We start from the raw sequence: 22,167 nt of genomic DNA, 5'->3' as shown, positions 1-22,167 counted from the left end.
GCCGGCATACGGTGGGTCTAGTCCATTAATGCTTATTAATAACAAAATAGGTAAGTCAAAATAATTCTCATTGGATGAAGAACTAGAAGAAAATGTACTCTAAGGACCTATGTTTTTCTTTGGTCTCCCACATACCCCAAGCAGAGGATCTATCCCTTCCTCATTTAGCTCCAAAATATTCAGCTAATTTTAAGAATCCTATTTGTTCTTTACATTCTAAGGTCCACCTGACTAACTTATCAACAGATTTTTGTAACATTACTCATTCCCATGTTGAAGGATGTGTGGGTTTTGGTGGTTGATTAACTCTGAAATAAACGGTCTATTTATTGTAAGGCTATCCAAAGTCACCAATCTCGAAAGCTGTCAACCTCGCCAGCCTCAAAGTGAGAGGACTTACACAGAAGAGAGGGTAACTGGAATCTTTCTCTTTCAGTTGAATATTCTCTTTTTAATTATTTTATCTTTCAATATTCACAAATATTCTGAGAATAACTTTGTAAAAACCAAGCACTGGTTTATCTGGTTATAAAGGGCAAAACAACACATGGTGATAGCAAGAAGTTTCTATCGGCATTTTTAGCAACATTATCCAAATCTTAATTCAGCTGTTTGAAGTACTTGCCATGTAGCAGTATTTTCTCTCTTCCAATAGTTCCAAAATTGGGGTGGGTAATACTTTTAGAAATTTTATTTTAATCACAATACCACACACCACTGGAGTAGTGCCTCCATTTGGATCTGGAAGCTCGTCTCAGTTTACCAGTGTATACAAGCGAATATGCCAAGTATACCTAGTCAAGTAATCTGTTTACTTGAAGCAATGGACATGCCATTTAGATAACATCTAAAAATTGAAATAGATTCTAAAACTTGACTTAGCCTTTGTATTTTTCCATTTAGCAATATCAAAGTGTCTCCTACCAGTGAGAATAAAATGATCATGAATAAGGGCTGGGTGCCTCAGAATTGCTGAGTTTTCTCCAGAGCTCTTCAAATGTAGCTCCTGAATGGGTCTGCTTTATTTAAAAAAAAAAAAAAAAAAGATAAATGATACTATTTGAGAACCAAATTATTTCTGGCATCTAACAACTGAATAATCACTGAGAGTCCTTTATGACAAAGGCTAACCCTGTTCACAAAGGAGATATGTCTTGAAACAGGCACCAGTTTCAATGTGTGGAGACAGAGAGGTAAACAACTACACTCAAAATCCTAAGTCCTGGCTTCAAGTTCCAGTTCTGTCACAAAACAAATAGTTAGCAAGTCACTGATCTGCTCCAGACCTCTGTTTCCTCTAGGGGCGAGGAATTTGTATTTCATAACCACTGGAATGTTTTCTTGCCGTAAAGTTCATGGTCAGAAGTTGGAGTAATAGACTTTTAAGAAGGTTCTCCTTGTACATGTTGGTTTTTCACTCACTGATACATCTGCGATTTGTTCCTACGCCCCCTCTTTGTTCTCGATATTGCTTATCATTTTTACATAAACTGGCCTCGTCATTGTCATCTGATGCAGAAATAAGGAGACATCGTTGGAAAAGAAATAAAAACACACTTTAAGGGTTTGTCCTGAACTTGAAGGCTTTTTGGTCCTCCTACATATTGAATATAAAAGAGGTTGACCTCCGGTGATGCTTTACTTTCAGACACAGAGAACAAGTATTATTATTATGACTATTATTTGTTGAGCTACTACACTGTAAGCAGACGTGCCAGCATTTGAACATATGTCTGCCAGACACTAAAATCTATGCTCTTTCCACTATGGGTTGTGACTCAGATACTGGTCACTCAAATTGGCAGCTTTTATTATCATGAAATCTAAAAGAAAGCATGTCTATGAAAAAATCATATACTTGTGTATCAACTGATATATAACTTCTCCAATTTTATCTTCACTTCATGTAGTATAGTGCTTATGTTAAGGTGAACGGATACAAAACTGACAAACCTGATGTCAGACTTCCAGTCATGCTCCCAGCTGTAGGAGGTTTCACTTCAGCTTTACATTCAGTTCTTCGTTTGTAAATGAGTGATAGTAATATCGACTTCACTGGTTTGGGGGAAGGGGCTGGCCAAATGAGGTAATAGATGATAGAGCATAAAAGCATGATGTATGACAAAGAATCCTCTTTTGTTTTCCCCCCTTTATTTACCTCTATATTTTCATTTAAAAACACAGCTGAGATCACCAGACAGAGGCAGGAGCAGCTCTGCCAATGGCTGACACAAATTACATTCATGAATGAATGACATGAATTTTTCTGAACATCAGCCAAAAGAAAGATGAAACTAAGTAATCTCTAGGTCCCATTTGGCTTCACATATTATATTTATGATTTATTTAACCTCAAAAGCAATTTCTCATGCTTGTGTTTCCTCTTTGAAACATAAAGCTTACTTTAAAACGTTTTTCCAAAAAGCTATTGGATTGAGGACAGAAATGTCCAGGTCCCTAAAATAAATTACAAGCTAAATGGATGAGTCACCAAAAGGCAGTGGGATAGCCAGACATGTCAGATCCTTTCGTTATTAGAATTTGGGCCAAGTGACTCAAATATTTGATTGTAGTGATTACAAAGGCCTGTAGAGGGGAGAAGGCGCACACATTTTAGTAGATCAGGTCTCACCTTAAGTTTCTCAAAGTTGCAAAAAGGGGAAAAGTATCAAGTGTTAAAAATAAAAATTAAAAAAATTGAGAGAAGTAGAATGAAAAATGAGAAAACCCCATTCCAGAGACAGAACAGGGCTACTGACTGGTTGTCTGTTGACTAAAGTAATACAGGAAAGATTGTCGTATTTTGATGGAGGGAGGACTGGAGTCTAGGCTTGGTTCTCCAGCTCCCCAGTTCTGTGATCTTAGTAAGTTTATTTTCATTTTCTGGATCTAAGCGTCTTTGACCAAAGGTCCCTCACAGCTGTTAAATTTTATGCACAGGAGAAGCACAGATAATCTTATAAAATCTCCATCCTTTTTTATACGGAGAGGACCTCCTTCTGTTGGTTTGTCTTTGAGCCTTACCAATTCAAAAGAGAAATTCTATACAGGGTGGGGCCAAAGTAGGGTTACAGCTGTGAGTATGTGAAACACAGAGTTTATTCTTGTATTCTTATTTATTTACTATTAAATAATAAACAACTGTAAGCCTACTTTTGTCCCACTCTGCATTTTAACACTGTTTTTTTTATTTTCACATTCTTATATTGGAGAAATATAAATTTGGTAGGCAGTATAGTGAATGGCAGGATTTTCAAGTCCAGATGTGAGAAAATATCACTTAACCAATTGCTCGTTGTTTCTTATTTGTAGATATTCTCACTCTGTGTCTAGTTTAATGAATATATTTCTCTATAATATGAGTGGTATCTTTGCCCATATGTTCCAGGCAGATGGCAGTCATCATAAAGTTTTACTGCACCTTGTAATCTTTGCTGCTTTTTCTCTGATGTTCTGACCCCTTGTGTTCAATGCCTTTGACGGGCATCAGAAGTCTCCCATTTTGAGTTTTATTCTTAGACATCCCTGGCTGTCTGAATAGGTAGTTGTGACCCCATGACTCCTTCTTCCCCCCAAATCATCTCAGAGCATCATCATGTTATATTCGCCTTTGCACCTTAGCACACACAGAATTTTTCATTTACCGAGGATTCACTGAGTGCCTAAGAGATAGTCATCTCTGTTTCCTCACACTATTGGAATGCCAGGTATTAGCAGATTCTAATCAGTCTTGAATAAGCTAAAGTATTTGTGTTTATAAAAAGAAGCACAGTTTATGCATTCCAAATACGAGTGACGGATTTAGAAAAACAATTAGGGCATATGAAAGGAATAAATGAAGATCCTAAAATTTCACAACAAAATTATTCTGTTTAATACCATGTGAAATGCTTAGGTTTCTGTTCAGAATCTGCATCCATAACCAAAGGTTAACGCAATAACAAGAAACCTCTCCCTCCACGCTTTCCAATGAGCCACATGTTTTAAAGTCAAATGCATGGCATCTGCCCTCATAAATACGTGATGGCTCCTTCCCAGTGACGGATGATGCTAAATGGTGCAGCTTTCCTCGGGTGTAAGTAAAATATCCACACAGTTTCACCAGTTTCTTGGTGGAAGAAAAAGCTTATACATATTTCAAGGCATCAAAGTTTTCATGAATGTGCCTTGATAGGGGGAAAACAATTTTCTGTGTTTGTTTTTCACACACAGATCGCAGCCCAAAGTAAAATGCTAGAAACGCCCCCCTCCCCCAGCCCTTGGCAACCACTTTCTGTTTCTTTCTACTGTACTTTCTTCTTTCTTTCTTTTTTCTCTCCCTTTTCCCCAGTCTGGTAACCACCGTTCTACTCTGTGCTACAATGAATTCAAGCAGGGCCTTATTAAGAAATAACTGACATGCATCACAGTTTGAGTTTAAGGTATACAGCGTAATGGTTTGATTTACATTTATTGTGAAGTGATCACCAGGATAGATTCAGCTAACATCCATCATTTCATATAGATACTGTAAAAATAAAGAAAAAAGAAAAAAAAGCTTCTCCTTGTGATGGGAGCTCTTAGGATCTACTTTCTGAACAACTCTCCTGTCTGTCATCCAGCAGCGCTGGCTCTGGCCACTGTGTACTTTACATCCCGAGCACTTATTTATCCTGTAACTGCAAGTTTATATCTTTTGACCACTTTCCTCCCGTTCTCCCTCCCCCTCCTCTTTGTCTCTGGTAAAGTCGGGTCTCTTTTTCTTTGAGTTTGATTTTTTTGTTTGTTCTTTGGGGGTTTTGAGATTCCATATGTAAGTGAGATTATGCAATTTTTTTTCTGTGTCTGGCTTATTTCACTTAGCGTGAAGTCCTCCAGTGCCGTCCACGTTATTGCAACTGAGTCCTGGAGATGGATCACGGTGATGCTTGCGCAGTAATATGAATACCCTTAAAACCCCTGAACTGTACACTTAACATGGTTAAGACAGGAAGTTTTATGTTATGTGTATTTACCACAATAAGTAAATAAATAGAATTTTTTTAAAAAGATGTGTATCCTCATGTGAAGGTTAGCTCCCTCACTTCGCAGTGGGCTGTAAAATCTGAAAACTGGCTTTTTAATAAGGGGCTACTGCCTCGGCTCCTTGGGGATCCAGAGCAGTGTTTCACTGGCTGAAGTTTTGGGGATGGCGCCTGCGGGACACCTCTGCCGGCAAATGTTCTGGTTCTTTCCCTGCTCCCACTAACCCCGTGGCAGGCTGTCAGGAAGCCGTTTAAGGGCTCTCGCTGGCCGAGGCCTGAGAGCTCAGTTCCGCATCTGTCTCAAGAGAGAGGACGGAGCCTGTCCGCTTTCCCACCCTCAGGCTTTCTTCTGTCCTCTGCCCTTCACCGAGCAGAATGTTCTAATCCCAAAGTGAAACCGAATCTTCCCCCCACTTCCCCTTCCAGAAACATGCCGCAGTCCTCTTCCCAGCAGACTAGACAGGGCTGGCCTGGCATCTTACAGGAGCAACGCCGAATGTCAGAAAAGGCAGGGGAGACGTCCAGGTGGGTGAAAAGGCACCGACCACGGCCTTGGGAGGAAAAGTCCCTTGTCCTTTGCTCTGCCTTGTCCTCGCTAGGAGCCCATTTCCCATCCTGCCCTGGTCAGTGTGGCGGGTTGACCGCCGCACAAGCACTTTTGCATATACACATATTTTTTGGTTTGCAAGGCTCACGTGGTCCTATGTAAGCCCAGCACAATTTGAGGTAAATTAGACCCTTGTTTTACAGATGGTGAAGCTGAGCAGGCAGACCTGGTTTCTAATTCTGTTTCTGTTACAAATCACCAGCAAGGTGGCCCTTTAGAAGGGTTCCTTTAGCTCTCTAAGCTCCATGTCCTCTCTGGAAAACAGGATCCCGATAACTGAGGAGGTTGATGCAACCGTTACACGAGATATTTGCAAAGCACTTAATGCTACGCCTGACACAGAGTAAGCACTGGGCCGATGGCACTTACTGTCGTGACAGTCTTGCTGGCACTGTCATTACAAGTATCTGTGGACCCCTAGCAGGCTCCTGCCTCCGAGCTCAGCATCTTTCCTCTGCCGCAGAACCACAGTCTCATACCTCGCTGCAGCCCACCTCCTGCAGGTGGAGGCCCAGCCCCAGAGCCCGGCGGGTCCCCTCGCCACCCTTCCTGAAACGTCACAAGTGCATCCTCTGTGGAGGCATTAAGGATTCTACGACACGAGCACAGCCCTGGAAAATCTGCCAGGTGAAGGAACCAAGTTACCGTAGGTGACACCAAAGCCTTTGAAAGTAAAGATGGCTTGGGTGGGAGGAAAACAAAACAGGAATGAAGAGATTAATAGCTTAATGCAAAACGGTTTGGTTTTCTTTTCCTCGCCCCATCCCCCAACCTTTGGTCACTTAAAAAAAAGCCACACAGTTGGTTTTATTCAAAAGCACACTGTCATATGAGACTTCCCTTTTGACAGTTAAAAGGGAACATGTTCATTCCTTCCACGTGCTGAGCAGACTCACACACACACACACACACACACACACACACAGCCCCCAAACTTCAAGAACTTCAGAATCGTGTTTCAAGAGAATTTGCCTGCACAGTCACATCCTATGAAATGAGATGGCGAGAGTCAATCCTAAGAGCATTTTAATGGGCTCGAATCTGTTAAATTCTATCTCTTGGCAATTCTCTGGCTTTTCCAGTCTTTCACTAGCTTTCTCCGTGAGTTTGGGGGAGAGGGAAGAGGAGAGTTACGGATAAAAAAGCCTCTACTTTCTCTCAGTCTATTTCTATCCACAAAAAGTGTCCCCCTTGTGGTAACAGCAAAGGCTAGCCTGGCACTGCATCTCACCTTGTGAGATTTTACACATGCACAAAGACCTTTGGTTTTCTGCCTGTTCACTCTTTAATAGTTCTTGCTTCTAAAAGGTTAAACTTTTATCCCAACACTCATTCCGATCTGAAAGTTAATGCTAAACTCAAAGCCAGATAGGCAGGCAGCTGACTTTAAACTTTTTAACCTCACTTGTTATTATTTCGAAGTCTTTCTTCCCTGGGACTGGCCGCATTGCTTTTCCATGAAGTGGTATCCGAGATTAAGATGGTATTATCTGCCCATTAACCGTTGACCTACTGGAGCATGTGAAGTACTTAAGCACAGAGTCTGTCTCGGTGCCACGGCTGACCATTAAGCTTTCTCAGTTACGCAGCCCAGCTCTGCCTTTCTAGCGGCGATGAGAAACCAGTCTGAGTCAGCAAGCACCACCACGGGCTTCTTTCACCCCTGTTCCTCCTCCCTGCAGTCAGAGTAAACACTAAAGTGGTGAGAGTTGGCAGTTTTGCTTATTTTTAAGGAAGTATCTCAGCTGAAAGTCTGGTTCTCTGTTTTGAGCAGATAGTAGGAATTCACATTTTTTTCCTCTGTCTACTATGCTGACATATCCAATTATCTTCTCTAAAACTTCAGGAATGGTAAAGGTTTACATAGTGCTTTATGCAAGAAAATGAAAGGTGATTAAGCACTCTGAGACAATCATCTTACAAAGGAAATCCAAACCAGACTCTCTCTTATCGGAGAATTACAGAGAGAGAGAAATGTGAAATATTTCTCTCAATTAGCTATCTTCTAAAGTAATTTCTAGGGGAAATGTGTGGTATAGACTTACAGTGTTGAAAATTGTCAAATATTAAAGAGAAAATCGGAGTAGTGGCCTGCAGTGTGAAATTGGCATTATTAGATGAGGAAGACTAATATGTTGGCCAAGAAAAATGGCCCCAAATCCAACTATGGCTGTCGTATAACTTGCACAGCTAAGGGAAGCACAAGCAGGTCTCAGTTATTATTTTTCAAGTTCATTCATTCATGCAGTCATTTATTGAGCACCTCGTATGGGTCAGGTGGTATGTTAGGTGGACCCGCTTGATACAAGGCACTATGCTAGATTCTGGAATCACCAGAGGGAACATTCGCTGCCCTCGATGAGCTTACAGTGCAGCGCAGAGCTAGAGATTAAACAGAAATTACACTCATTGCAATTTTCACTCTTTATTATGCTAAGTGCAATGTATGAGGCAAGGGACCCGAGCTGGTCTGGGTAATCGGGGAACGTTTTCTTAAGGAAATGACATGGAGCTGAGTTATGAGAAAATCACCACTAAATTTTAAAGCACTTACAGAATAAAAACAGCAGTTCCCTACCAACAAAGTGAAAATGCGAAAATACAGACAACGGAAAAGGGTGTAATACCATAAAGACGCATAAAATATGTATATAACATTTACAAAAGTCATGTGCTATTTACACTATGTCATCCTATAACCTACTTTTCAAAAAAGAAGTGATCACACAAGGCACTTACAGTAAGAACACTTGTCCAGCAGGTAACTAAGTACACTGAGCAAAACTGAGGCTGAATATTAGTGAAACATTCTGAAGTAGTCCTTCTACCTCTCAAACCATGATGTCTGTGAGACAACCCGAAATGCAGTTGATGAGGAGAAATATGTAAAATGTTTGACTGTCAGTGATTAACATTAAAATTTCAAGTATTGGATACGGGACTGAGGCATATTTAGAGTCTCTGTCCTTTCCACTGTATTGATTACTTAACAGGACTTCATAAATAATTATGGAGCAACTGGTGCTTTCTCTAAGTCTTGAATTTATTTATTTAGAAGGGACAGATTTTCTCTTTTCTGACAGTGCTTTGATAATTTACTTAATATTAATCCCTCCAAAATAATCGTTTTACTATGTGGCTGCTTTTTAATAATTAGTATTGGCTCTCCAAGCATGACCTGGTTGATTTTTTCCTGTGATCAAGCATCTGCTCACCTTCTATACCACCTCATGCCCTCCACCAGCTTCCTCCGTACCCCATCTGCTTTACAGCCACCAACGACTCCATTTGTATAAGAGCAATTTATTTTTAAATTTCTTTGTTCAACAGATCCTGAATGTCTGATATGCTCAGATCATATGTGAAGTTTTCTACATAGTATTTTTTGAGTATTGCCAGGAAGGTGCTATATGTATAAAATGTCTTCTCCTTTTTGCTAGAAATTCTAGCATTGGTGGGATTACTTCTTATTAAGGTTATTTTCCTGGACATCTATTTTATGTGGTAACTATTCTATAGAGAGAGCAACAGTTTTAGCCACTAGTAATGTAAAGAATGTTCAGTTTGAAAAGCTGTCCTTTTTAGGTGTTCATTTGATGGGAGGAATCAGAGCAAAAGGACACTGGTCCCTAAGATAAAGAGGGGCGATAACCATGATGAGAATAGACCACTTCCCTCATCATCTGCTTAATATCTCCTCATATTTAAAAGTAACTGTATTTTGAACAAGCAGGACTTACAGGGAGTGATCATCAAAGCAATATTGTTTTTCCTCCCACTGTTCTTTTCAACCTCAACACAAACCTGGGCAGTAAGCGATAAAAGGTAATTGTTAGTAGAAACTCTGCAATCATTTTAAGACATTAACACAGTCCCAATTCAGAAAGCAGAATGCCTGGTCCCATATCATGAACAGTTTAATCTGATATAACCTTGAGCCCTTTTCCCTGGGCCCTGCCAAGGTCGGCTGTCGGCTGATGACTTGCAGGTTGAGGGCTGGGGATTGGGGGTGTCTGTTCTCTGCTTGTCTACCTGCTTCCACTCCCCCTCCGCTATTCTTAATCAGACTTGCGTTGTGGGGGAAAAGAAAGAGGGGGTGGAAATAAGAAAGTGCCAGAAAGCTCTTATTGTTTATGTTTAGTACGATAACTTCTCATAGTTGTACAGGTGTCTAACTTCCTCTCAGTGGAACTATCTTGGATTCTTAAGAGATCCCAGCAGTTAATACAATAAATGATAATTCCCCAGACTCAAGGGACACATTGCCCTTTTCTATGACTTGCCCTTCCATCCTCAGCATCTCTCTGCTTAGGTCCCATCATATGCCAGGTGGCCCTAATGGACAGAACCTACCATGACCACACACCAGCTCTCCTGTGTTCGTGGCCCCCATCTAGTCCATGAAAAAGACTTAACACATCCTTCGAATGCTGCCTCTGGCTGCTCACTTAAGTCCCAAATGCAGGCCTCAGCACCTCTCTCCTGCCCTGCTAACTCAAGTGACAGCACCAACTTTCCCTTTTCCCTTTTTGAGTATATGTCGGGCATGCTATTCCCCAAATTTCAGGAGACACATTTCAAGCCCTCTCACTAGCTCTGGGTGATGAGGACAGGAAGTGCTATGTGTGCCATTTATGTAGAATCATCAAGGAAAGCCTCTATGATAAAGTTACATAAAAATAATTTATTTTAAGGATATTGGGAAGCCCGTAGCATCCCTGGGAAGTGGAGAAGCAGAGTTGAAGTATGACCAGAAAGAAGGGAAAGATGGGCACTCAGACTCCATGCTAGTCCAGTAAGGACACTGCCTTCAGATCCCTGGTACCCAGGTTACACCACCACCCCTTCCATATCAGATAATGCTGTTCCTTCCACCGGGCACTACGATCACTGCTGTACCTAGAAATTGGATGTGGCTGCTGGTCCCACCGCCCTAGAGTGGATACTCCATTGCTCCTGTTTCCCTGCCTCACTAGTTCCCACTGAGAGGCAGAGCCAGGGGTCTTCACTGATCTCAGGTTATATGCCCACATTCTAGGTGCCCGGATACTAGTGAAAATTATTAGACTTTCCAACATCTATGGTGAAAGTGAGCTCTGCCTTAACATTTACTGACTAAATAATCATTACTGAACGCCTGCTATCTACTAGGCACAATTATGCACTAGGCCCTGGGGCTGAGCAAGACAATAAGATATGGTGCCCCACCCCTCATGGAGCTTCCATTCTAGAGGAAGGTAGGAGGTAATGTTAACAGGTGTTGCAGGAGGAAATAAAGCATGAGAGAGGACTGGAGAGGGAGTAGAGGGAGTTATCCAAATTCATATGGTGGAGAATTTCCCAAACCAGAAAAGAAAGAAGGTCAAATATTTAGAAGCAAAAAGAACCCAATAAATGTCCACTACAGCATCGTAACTTAGAGTAAGGTGTCAATGGAAATCGTCTGAACACCGTCCCAAAGGTAAAGCTCTAACACTAATTTGACTAATAGCGGTATGATTGGAATAATAATATTTTCTCCCAAAGTGACAGTTTGTGGGGGATGATTTTATTTGAATACATAATAACAATACATTTTTTAAAAAAGTAGAGTCAAATAATGTTAGTTATAGTTATACCTGTTCTGTGAAGGAATCTCCTCAACAGAATGATGGTTGATGTTGATGTCAGCATTCTCAGTAACGGTTTTTATCAGTTAGGATGAAGGTCAGCTGCAAATGACAAAACCTAAAGTAAACATTTGTCAAATACGCTAGTGGTCTGTCCCTCTATGGTGCACACCAGCTGGCGATGGTGGTCCAGGGCTGACAGAGCAGCTTTATGATCCCTTAGACCCCTTCGATCCGTCTTGGTGCTGTGTCAGCCTCAGTGTGCTGTGTTGCATGGACCACGGTGGCTGCTTAAATCCCAGTTCTGAGTCTGCATTCAAGCCAGCAGAAAGGAGAAGGTCATGGGGCACCTGGCAGCTGTCTTTCAGGAAGGTTTTCTGGAAGTTGTCATGTAACACTTCTGTCTCCATCTCATCAGGCAGAACTTAGTCATGTGGCCATACTTTCCTGCTTAGTCCAAGCAGTTAAAACTGAGGGATCTGCTAGCAACAGAATATTGGACGAGGTGGTTTGCAGTCTGTAATTTTTTTCATTGGTTTTGTTTCTGTTTAATGCAGCTATCTTCCTGTGGAGGTTGCGACTAGGCTTACTCTCCTCTCTGAATGGCCAAGCTTTCCCCATACTTCCTCCTGCTGCTTATAAGTTTATGGCTATTTCGCCACCCTCCCCCTCTACACACACCCTTGGTTTATTAGATTATGAGCTTCTGAGGGTCAGAGATGTATCTTCTTTTACTTTTCATCACCCAGAGTCTTGAGTGATTATGTATTTTAAATTTAGATTTTAAAATATAAAAATATCTAAGTAAATAGAGTAGCAATAGTCACTAATAATGCAAAAATATTCAACTAATCAGTATATCTTTTTACTTATTGTCATCAGCACTTCATCTCATCCTGTAAGAGTGTAACTACGGCTCTTATAATAGAAATAAGGAGAAACCTTGTCTCTCTATGACTTTCTGAAAACAGGAAGTAAATATAAGCGACATTGTGTTGTGGTAAACAGAAGAAAGGCTCTGGAGACAGAGTGCCTGGACTGAAATTCCAGCTCTGCCCCTGACCAGGCAAGTTACTTAGCGCCTCTGTTCTCCAGTTCCTTCATTGTGTGAAACAGAGGCAATTACAAGGATGGATGGTCATGTGTTATTCTGGATGTACCGAGAAGCTAAGGAAGTTTTGTCCAGGGACCCTCATATTCACAGCTTCCGCCAGCGCCCAGGCCCTGGGAGGAGGCCTGGCCATATGTTCCCATGAACATGTGCTTTGGTAAAATTTACAAAAGTAAGATATTTTTGTTTGTTTTGTTAAAGCAGGCCCCCAGACTGTATAAGCTTTAGTCCCTACAAAACCAAACCCTCTCTGGCAGCTGTGCACTAAATCGGAAGCCACAAATGACCCAGCATCAGTGGATCCTTGAGCTAAAGAGCCTATGAGGCAGGGAGGGTGGCTCCTGTGGGTGCAGGTCAACCAAATCAGAGATACGTGGGATACCTGTTTTTAAAAAATGCAGGAACCTCAAATGAGTATCTCCAGAATGAGAATCGTTGGGGATGGGTCCTGCGAATCCTTATTTTTATCAAACTTCTCAAATGATTCTATTGTGTCATCAAATTTGAAGTACTCTATTGTAATATCTCTTTCAACTATGAAATTCTAATATAAAATTACAATTCTGACTCAGAAATCACTAACCTAAAGGCTGTGGAAGAGTCAGATACCTGGCCTCCTCTGGCAGGAGTTACCCCAGGTGAGGAATTCTCTGAATTTTGACAGAGACAAAAAGTAGTAGAGATGTGAAGACTTGGGATCCTCCTGCACAGCAGGTAAAAGCAACTTGTCTGAAAGGGTTCAGGCTTATCAGCCATTCATCTTCCACTGGTACCTTTTCAAGGACAGAAAAACTCTTCCACTTTCTCCTCCTACCCATGAGCCCAGTGGTAAAGATTATGATAATTTTCTGCAATATGCGATTTTATTAGCTAAAAGCAAGCTATGGTTTTCTGAGGAGAAAGGAGAGGAAGCTAAGAGTTACTGACTGTCATTCTTTCTAAACACACTGCTAGATGTTCTGCAAATGTTTTCTTGCTAAATTTTTACAAGAACTTGCAAAAAAGGTGGAAATCCTATTTTTGTGAATAAGAAAAATGAAGCTCAAGCAGATTAACTAATTTTGCAAAAAATCACATGGCCAACATAGAGCAGGGCTTTAAACTCCGGTATGGCTGAATTCAAGGCCTATTTTGCCTCCCTTCCCCAACACCGTGATGCTCACAAATAAATATGGCATTCGTTGGTCTGAGAGGTGACTTTCAAAGCTGCAAACCTTTGAAAGATATGACAGGATATGTCTCAAACCCAATCAATTGCCCTTTGTTATATCCATTCCTCCCACGGTAACTCATGTTCTTTAAAATACTCAAGTGCCTACACTCACACACGCGCACACACACACAGAAGAACATTTGCTTCTGTTTAGAAAATGATCCTCACCGATGCCTGGATTTTCTGACACAGTTGTACCTAAGGGCAAGGAATGCACTCCTCTCTCCCCTCCCACAGAGAAGCATATCACTATAATTAAAAGGTTGTGGTTGTGATCTCTTTTATTTTTAGGCATTTGTGTGTAAACATTGATGCAGTTATAGACACCTACAAATTTCTTCCAAGTATAGGATTAGGTGATGGGTGCAGGCCTCAGAATCCCACGGCCTCCTCCTTTTAGCATATCACTGAGCGCACTCACTCCTGACCGGGTATGGACTGGGAAACAGATTGTAGAGCGGTCAGTGCATCCAGCACAACTTGAAAAATCACATCTCCGAGCCCCTGTCACCCAACAAGACTTGGTTAGGGTTCAGCTAATACGCTCAACCTCTTTCATCAGAGCAGGGTCAGGGCAGCCTTTGAGGGCAAAAAGCAGTTCATTTGGGGACAGGAATAACATTTGACTCCCTCTTTCAATGTTTCACAAGGTGTTGGGGTGTTTGTTTGTTTTTTGCTTTAGTCCTAAGATGAAATGTTTGTGGTCTCTTTACTGGCACCAATGAAAATCAGAATCTAATTGGAAAAAAACAGCAATAAAAATACGCAGCTTTTGCCCTGTGGTCTGTCCTTAGCCCATGTTCCTCCCTTTCTTCGCTAAAATCAAGTCACTGTGGAAACCTCATCATGGGCCCTCAGGCAGTGTTCATGGCTATATCCACAGACCGTGACATCAGGAAGAGGCTGCCCCAGGACAGTAAGTGCTGTCCCCTGGGTGGGGATTGAGGGTAAGAAGTGACACAGCGACTGCTAAATGGACCACGATGGAGAGATAGATAAGGCAATGCGTGTTCCATGGGCTTGTAGTTTCCTCCCAATAGTAATGACTTTAAAATGTTTTCTGCATATCCAGAGGTGCTAGGGTGCCAAAACACCTTGTACTCAAAGCTGAAACAGAAACACTCATTTATTATTAACATTTTAGTGATTTTCCCCAACTAAAAAGAAAACCAGTGTTTTAAGAGATGAGATCAAAAAGCCCCTACTTATTGCCCCTGAAATAGTTTCTGTTTTTGACCAAGATGAGAAATTTCTGTTTCCTCCTCTGTAGTACGTGTGAAGTATTTATCACTGTTATCTCTGTATCAGAATACCTTGAGAGAAAAAAAAGCAATCCTCAGCCAGGTGACACAGAAAGATTTTTATGAGCTTCAAGAATATTGATTTCCCTCAGCCTGAGAACATTATGATCAGAAGATAAATAGTACATAAGGAATTTGAGGTTTCGATTCTAGGGTAACAATGAATGCATTGTGACTATATGCTTAAACAGAAAATAGTCAACAAGTATAATTTTACATTTATCAGTTAAAATCAAATACAAAAAACCCACAAATTCTGACATTTATTTTTAAAAATATTAATTTAGAATTGAATTACCACCCAAAGGGAGCTGCCACATTCAGTCAAATATATTTTAAACATTTATTCAACAATAACCACATGTCTAAATGTCCACACGTTCTGAATCAGTGGTCTGAATTGATGAAGCTTGAAACTTCTCCTGAAGTTTAAAATTAGTTGGTGAATAATGAAATTCAACATCCAGCGAAATGGGCGTGACTTTCCTTCAGAAAGTTTAGCAAAGTATAAAAATCATTGAAATCTTGCTCTCTCTGAGATCCTTTGGAACTGAACAGAAACTGATTTTTTGAAAAAGAGAAAGAAGGTCACTATACTTTCATGAGAGCTTTTCAATGGAAAGAACTACTTCAGCTTTTTTCCACTTAAACAAATCACAGACTTTTAAGTGGATAGTCCATTTGATTTGATAGCTTTAAGTATTTTTAATTACTGCTCGGATGTAGAGACACAAAATGACCGCCTGTTGCCATTTGTTGGAGTGGCTTCACTCTGTGAAGGTCATGCGGCCTTTAGTTGGCCTGAGCAATACGTAAACAGGGCATGGAAGACACTTGGCTCAGCCCAGTACTCCGCTGATTATGGCTCAGGTAACGGTCATTCTCACTATGACAAGTAGGACTGCCGTAAGCAGGTGTCTGGTTTTGTTTTTCAGAAAAAACGGTAATGGTTTTGTGCGCGTGTAAGGGAGCAAGCGAGCGAGCATGTGTACAGTGATTATAAAAACTGGGCGGGGGAGTGACTCTGTCATCCCCAGCCAGGGTGTAGCTGAATATAAAATGCAGAACAAAGATATTACCGCTCAAAGAAAGTTAATCAACAGGAAAAAGACAAAACAAAACCAAAAAAAAACAGTGCTTAAAACTCTCCAGAAACTGTATCACTGGATTTTTATAATTTGATGTCAAAATATGTGGCCAAAGGAGGCAGACTGGAATAATAACAATGCCGTGTCATACACTAACATAGCTTTTTTATTTTCCTGAGAAGTTCTTAATCCATTGTGATCGTCTCTGACCTTTCCTGAGCTGCAATCCAAATAGCTCCTAAAAAGTACTGAGTCACAGCTATGCTGGAAACTCATATGGCATGTCAACCTACTCTAGCTCAGAAACAGGCGTTTACTGAGCATGTTCTGGGTCCCTTGAAACTTTCGTAACCAATGTCTTTGCATTCAGTTCCCACATTGACCAAATCTTTCCCTGCACACACACAGGCATGCACATACAGGCACACACAGGCACAGGCACATGCTCACATACACACATATCTTTATTGAAATTCAGCAGTTCGACTCAAGGGCAAATTACTCATGAGGCTTAAGTGTACAGAGCAGAGAAAAATGCAGTTAAGTTCATCACCAGCCAGAGGAAGGAAAGCTTTCCTTGCCAACTGACCCCTGCTCTTACTTCAGCAAAAGGTCAAGAATCTTTTCATTTGGGTAGTGCCTGAAAAGTGAAAGTACTGTTGCTAAAACATTGTCTAAGTGGCAAGAGATTATCCTCTTTTCAATAATGTGGGACAAAGAAACAGGGAGTGAGCTGGAGGAGTGGGGCAAGCGGATCATTTTACAGATAAACAACCCTAAACAGAGCAGATAGACTTGACTTACTGGCCTGTATTCAGAGGTTCTAAGAACAGGGAGCTACAAAACTTAGCTCTCAATCTAGCACTAAATTATAAGATCTGTATCTTTTAAGATAACAGAAACCTTGCATCTTCTTCACACTCTGTAGTATTCCAGCCTATTAAAATAAGCTAAAAAGATCATGTTGCCCAAGAAATTCACGTATTTATTGAATGAGCTCTCTGTTTCTGTTTTCAGAGAAAATAGTATTGCATGGTTTTAAACATTCAATGTTGCAAATAATGCCTGACACTGTCATTGCCAGCGTTGCCTGCTATAGGTAAAATGTGCTCAAAACATCAGAGCAAATAGTCTGATAACTTTTATTTATTGATTTACTGCTTCACTCACCTCTTCAAATATTTAATGTGTACTTAATATGTAGTAGGCATTAGGTTTGGTGCTGTGAGTAAAGGAGTGACCAAGACAGATAATGGAAAGATAATTATATTAGAAAGTCTGAAATGGGTGAGCACTATTCCTAGATACTCAGAGACCACGAGAACACTGTAGGTCCTCTACCCATTCAGCTTCCCTGGAGAGAAACGAAGTGTGCATTTCCCATAGGATGCTCTGCACTTCTTGATACAGTCATTACATCTGGACCGAAGTTAATATTGGAGATGCCAGCCTCTAAGTGTGTGCCCCACTTTTGGGAGGTTTTCACTGATAGGTTTAGAAAAGACATTAAAGTCCTTTGTTCATAGGAAGTAATCAATAAAACTCATTAAAAGAATGATTGGACCATCTAGTATAGGGATGGTAAAGAGGTTTCGTTCCACATCTGAGCTCTGAGAGTTGCTACGGGAGCTCCTGGAGTGGCTGTTACGGGCTAAATTGTGTGTTGATGAAAATCACTCTGAGAGTTAAGGTCTTATGTTCAAACCTCAGAATTCATGGGAGGGATTTAAGGGCCAAAGCTCAGCTACCTAAATGACCACATAAAATTAGTGACAGCCCAAATCCTTTTTATGTTTTTTTGATTCCTCAATTAAAATCTCAAGTTTGTATTGGAAGGGCCTGAACAGCCCTTTACTTCTCAGGCCTTATTTCTCGCCACTTTCCATATGCATTAAGCATGCTACACACATCAAACATTTTCACATCCCAGGATGCAAGTTGATCCCTCATGCCACTATTGTTTTTCATGTCACTGCTTCCTCCTGTGTTGCCTTCCAAGACAACCTCTAGGGGTCCTTTAAGAATCAGTTTAGCCGTCAACTTCTCTCGAAAGCCCTGCTCTGCCCCTCCTCATTTCTTTCCTCTCTGTGCAGAGCCGGCCCTGTCTCCTCTCTACACAGTATCATCCAGACTGTGCCTCTGTTCTGCAGTTGCTGGCCTGTCCGTCTATCTGTCTGTCTTTGCATTCCCCAAGCTTGAAATTCCCAGAAGGCAAAGATTTTGACTTACCTCTGTCTCTCTCTACAGACCATGCTAGTAGGACTGCAGTAAATGTTGGTGGACCAGATGGATTTTAAAATGGATGAAAAGCAGCGTTCCCATGGAAGTTAAGGATCCACTTTTCCTCAGCTTCTTCCCTTCTATATCTAGAGCCAGGGTAGTCACTACATCTGCAGTATTTCAGACAAGTTCCAGTTGCTTAGAGACCTCTCCATTTTCATTGATTTGCCCGGAGGTAGCTGCCTGCCGCAGAGGACAACTGCAGGGGTGCATGTAAAGCACTCACAGGGTGTGACAATTACTCTTTCTGAGTCTGATATTGGAACCTCAGAACCATTTCTTATGTTGTCATTTCTTTTATGTCATTAATTCCCCACCAGGACTTGAGGCCTCAGTGCTGACCCATGTGAATTGAGCCTAAACCACAAATGCACTGCCCACATCATGATGTCTCACCTCCTCCTAACTTCTGTTTTTCTTCCACTCTCTATGGACTCTCCAGACAACTTCTGCCTTAAATCATGCATTGTTCAGCCAGACCCTGACTCCACTTCTCTGCAAAGACTGTGATCTGAACCCTTACCCTTGCTCTTTTGTTCGCATTGACAGTCCACAGCAACGTACAGTCCAGAACAGATACGCCCCCTGCCTCTCCTTTCTGCTGATTCAATCCCAATAAATTATCCTATTAGCTGTGCTTAGAAAATATTATTTTCTGTTCAATCAATTATTCTAGTTAGTGGAGTTTAGCTATGACCACACATTAGTTTCTAATTCTAGAAAACTGGAACATGAGATATTATGCTTAACCCTAAAGGATACTCACTGTAATTAGTTTTTCTTTAATGACTAAGACTTTGGGGACCATATATTAATTTAGGATATCATTATGACTATCAATTATTTTCTCATAAATATGAAAAGGGTCCAGTTAATTGAATGCCCCAGAAAATAACTACTAAACAGTTACCTTATTGTTTTTGTGCATCTTGTTGTATCCTTTGTTTTCAGTTTAATACAGCAAACCAATTTGCTTCTAGTGGATAAATAGGGTGCTTGTTTATTAGTAAATTTCTTTGTGAAATGTTATGCTAGAGGAAAGATGACTTTGAATGGGTATGGGGCAAGGATCCTGGTCTTTGACATTGAAAGCATGCTATGACACAGGATAGGGACAGTCCAGGAAGCGAGTAAGAACAAAATAAATGGCAGGACATCTAAGGTGAACCCTTAGGTGTAGAACCTGTTGTGCAGAAAGGAACGTAGATGGAACTAGGCATCAGGTACTCAGGCGGTGTTTTAAAATCAGGAGCAAAGGGACTGTCATCTAAGGTGCCTGCTCCCTGCTTTTCTAAACTCTTGTGTTAGGTGCTTCCCAGGACGCTCCATTCTCCTTGCTCTCTTCATAAGTCAATGGCCACTTATTCTGGGTTCCTTCTCTGGGCTCTCCTCTTTTCTCAGTCTTAAATACAGGCGTGCCCTGGGCTCAGTCCTCAAGGCCCATCTCCTTTCTTTCTACTTTCACTCCTTATTTGATTCCACCCAGTACCATGGATTTTTGATGACCATCCATGTGACAATAATGCTCAAATTTTTATCTCAGGCCTCAACTCTGAGTTCCAGACTCATATGCTCAATTGAGAAGTCAACATTCCTGCTTGAATATCTACTAAGCATCTCAAACTTAATACATTCAAAACAAAACATTTTATTTCTGCCCTCTGGATTCCCTGTCTTAGTAAACGGTAAGCATGTTCACACAATTGCTCAGTAGAAAAATCCACTCAACCTCAGTTACTTCCTTTTTGATCTATTGGCTAATGGTGTGGTCTCTACCATCCAAAAAGATCCCAGATTGGGCCATCCTGTCCCACTGCTCACATCTTGTGAAAGCCATGAGCAACTCTCTACCCATTGGTCTCTCTGCTAGGCTGATGGAAATGTACTCACAGTGATCCTCTTTAAACACGACACTCTTCTACTCAAAACTTTCAAGTAGCTTCTGGCACTTTTTAAATAAATTGTAACAACCTCTCAGTTCATCTGCCTCTACCACTTGTTCACCCAACTCCAGCCACATTGGCTCCTGCTGTTTCCTCAAATGCAAAGAAGCCAAGTTTCTTCTTACCTTAGGGAATTAAGATTTTCTGTGACCTCTACCATTACTGCTCTTGCCCCAGATATAGACTTCTCCCTTACTTTTTCAGAGCTCCAGGCAAATGTTACCTACTAAGGGAGGCCTTCCCTGACCACCTTACCAAAACCCCTTCCTTGCTATTCTCTAGCCCATAACTTGCTTAACTTTTTTCTAGGAATCATTACTACCTAACATTAGATTATATATTTGTTTATTTTCAGTCTTCCCCAACTGAAAGCAAGTTTCATAAGAGTAAGACTTTATTTCTCTTTCCTTAAATGAATAAATTGGCTCCAGAAGGTATCCAGAGCTCAACGTCTTTGCCAATGCAGTCAGATAACCGGGTTTGGACCACAGTGCATGGTGGCCCTGGGGAACTGAGATAGCCATCTGCTTTACACACTAAGCCCAGAGTTTTATAGGGTCTCCTTTGATGAAGACAAGGGAAAATGGGTTGTTGCAAATTGGATGACATGAAGAATAGGTGCATGGGAAAAAGTCATTGTTCTTGAAAGAGAACCTTACACTTGCATGAAAAATCAAAATGTTCCACAACTAAACTCAGACTGTTCTAATTAACTTGTGAATAATACTTTTAATTTCTCATTACTTATTTATTTCCATGCTTTGAAACAAAACAAAAGCTCTTAAAGATAAAAATAAGTCTGAGAATATGTTAAGGTTGTTGACTGTATTTTGAATAGAAAATTGCTTAAAGGTGGGAAATTCTCCCAAACCCTTTAAAAATTCTGAAGCATCACAGACTGTTATGTTTGGGGCAGGGGGCGGGGGGGGGGGGGAGACAGAGCTGAAATAGGAGAACCTACAGCATATCTAAAAAAAACAAAAGGTTTATTTTGTTTTTCTTCTAGTCAATCAGTCTAAGACAGCGGTTCTCAAAGTGTGATCTGGGGATTCCCATCATCTCAGAGACTCTTTCAGGGGGTCCATAAGGTTAGTACTATTTGCATAAGATGTGAAGATATTCCTTTCCTTTTCCATTCTCATTTTCTCACACGTGTACACTGGGGTTTACCAGAGGCTACATGGTGTGTGATATTACAACAGGTTAAATGGGAAAATATATATGAAAATTCAACCATCTTCTCTTAAGCCAAAGTTTTTAGTATAGACTCAGACAATCGTTTTAGCTTTTGAGCATATATAGCTAACCAAAGCTTTGTGAACACATATCCAAATGGAAACCCATGGAAAGTTTTAAGGTCTAGCATTGTGGCTCTGAGCACAGGCCTCCCAAACCAAACTTCCTAAATTTACTCAACCTTTCTATGCTTCAGTTTCTTTAACTCTCAAGTATGGATAATATTAGTACCTAAATCAAAGGACTGGTAAAAAGATGAAATAACATCATACTTATAAAGTATCCAGAACAGTGCTATGCATATTTCATAAATGTTAGCTACTATTGTAGTTCATATATAAATGTTAGCTGCCATTATAATCATTACTGAGAATAATACCAAAATATTAGTAGGAACTGGGGGGAGGGGAGGGAAGCTAACAATAAAACTGTAAGAAGTATTGGGGTTTCAATGTAATTAGAAATTGAAATATAAATTTAATATTACCATTGAGGCAGTATCCTTTTCTGAGAAATCAAAGATATTTCATTCAAAAGTAAACTCCCTCTCTGATACTCTATTCAGTAACTATGTGATTAGGCAACTTTGTGCATATTATATACATGCCCCAAAGAAGAAAACAGAGACTGCATATTATGAAGATCAGTAATTAAGGAAAAAATAATCTGTTAGTGTGAAGTGTATCATTTCCTGATAACATTGCTTCCCAAGCCAGGAAGCCATATCTAAAATCAGATGACTAGAGAACAGTTGTCCTGACAAAGGGTAATGGGAG

General features: G+C 40.7%; 1 protein-coding gene across 1 annotated transcript in view; it reads left to right on the top strand.

Moving 5' to 3' along the window:
- The window catches only part of SLC8A1 (solute carrier family 8 member A1), a 296,646-nt gene that overhangs the window by 6,992 nt on the left and 267,487 nt on the right, over window positions 1-22,167 (top strand). Inside the window, exon 2 of the mRNA XM_081156220.1 lies at window positions 21,162-21,243. The gene's annotated coding sequence lies outside the window, so the exon portion shown is untranslated. The remainder of the gene's footprint in view (window positions 1-21,161; window positions 21,244-22,167) is intronic.

This window comes from Miniopterus schreibersii (genome assembly GCF_964146895.1).
Source record: "Miniopterus schreibersii genome assembly, chromosome: 13".
NCBI lineage: Eukaryota > Metazoa > Chordata > Mammalia > Chiroptera > Miniopteridae > Miniopterus > Miniopterus schreibersii.
The sequence above is the reverse complement of the archived record's forward strand: the minus strand, read 5'-3'. Positions and strand labels throughout refer to the sequence as shown.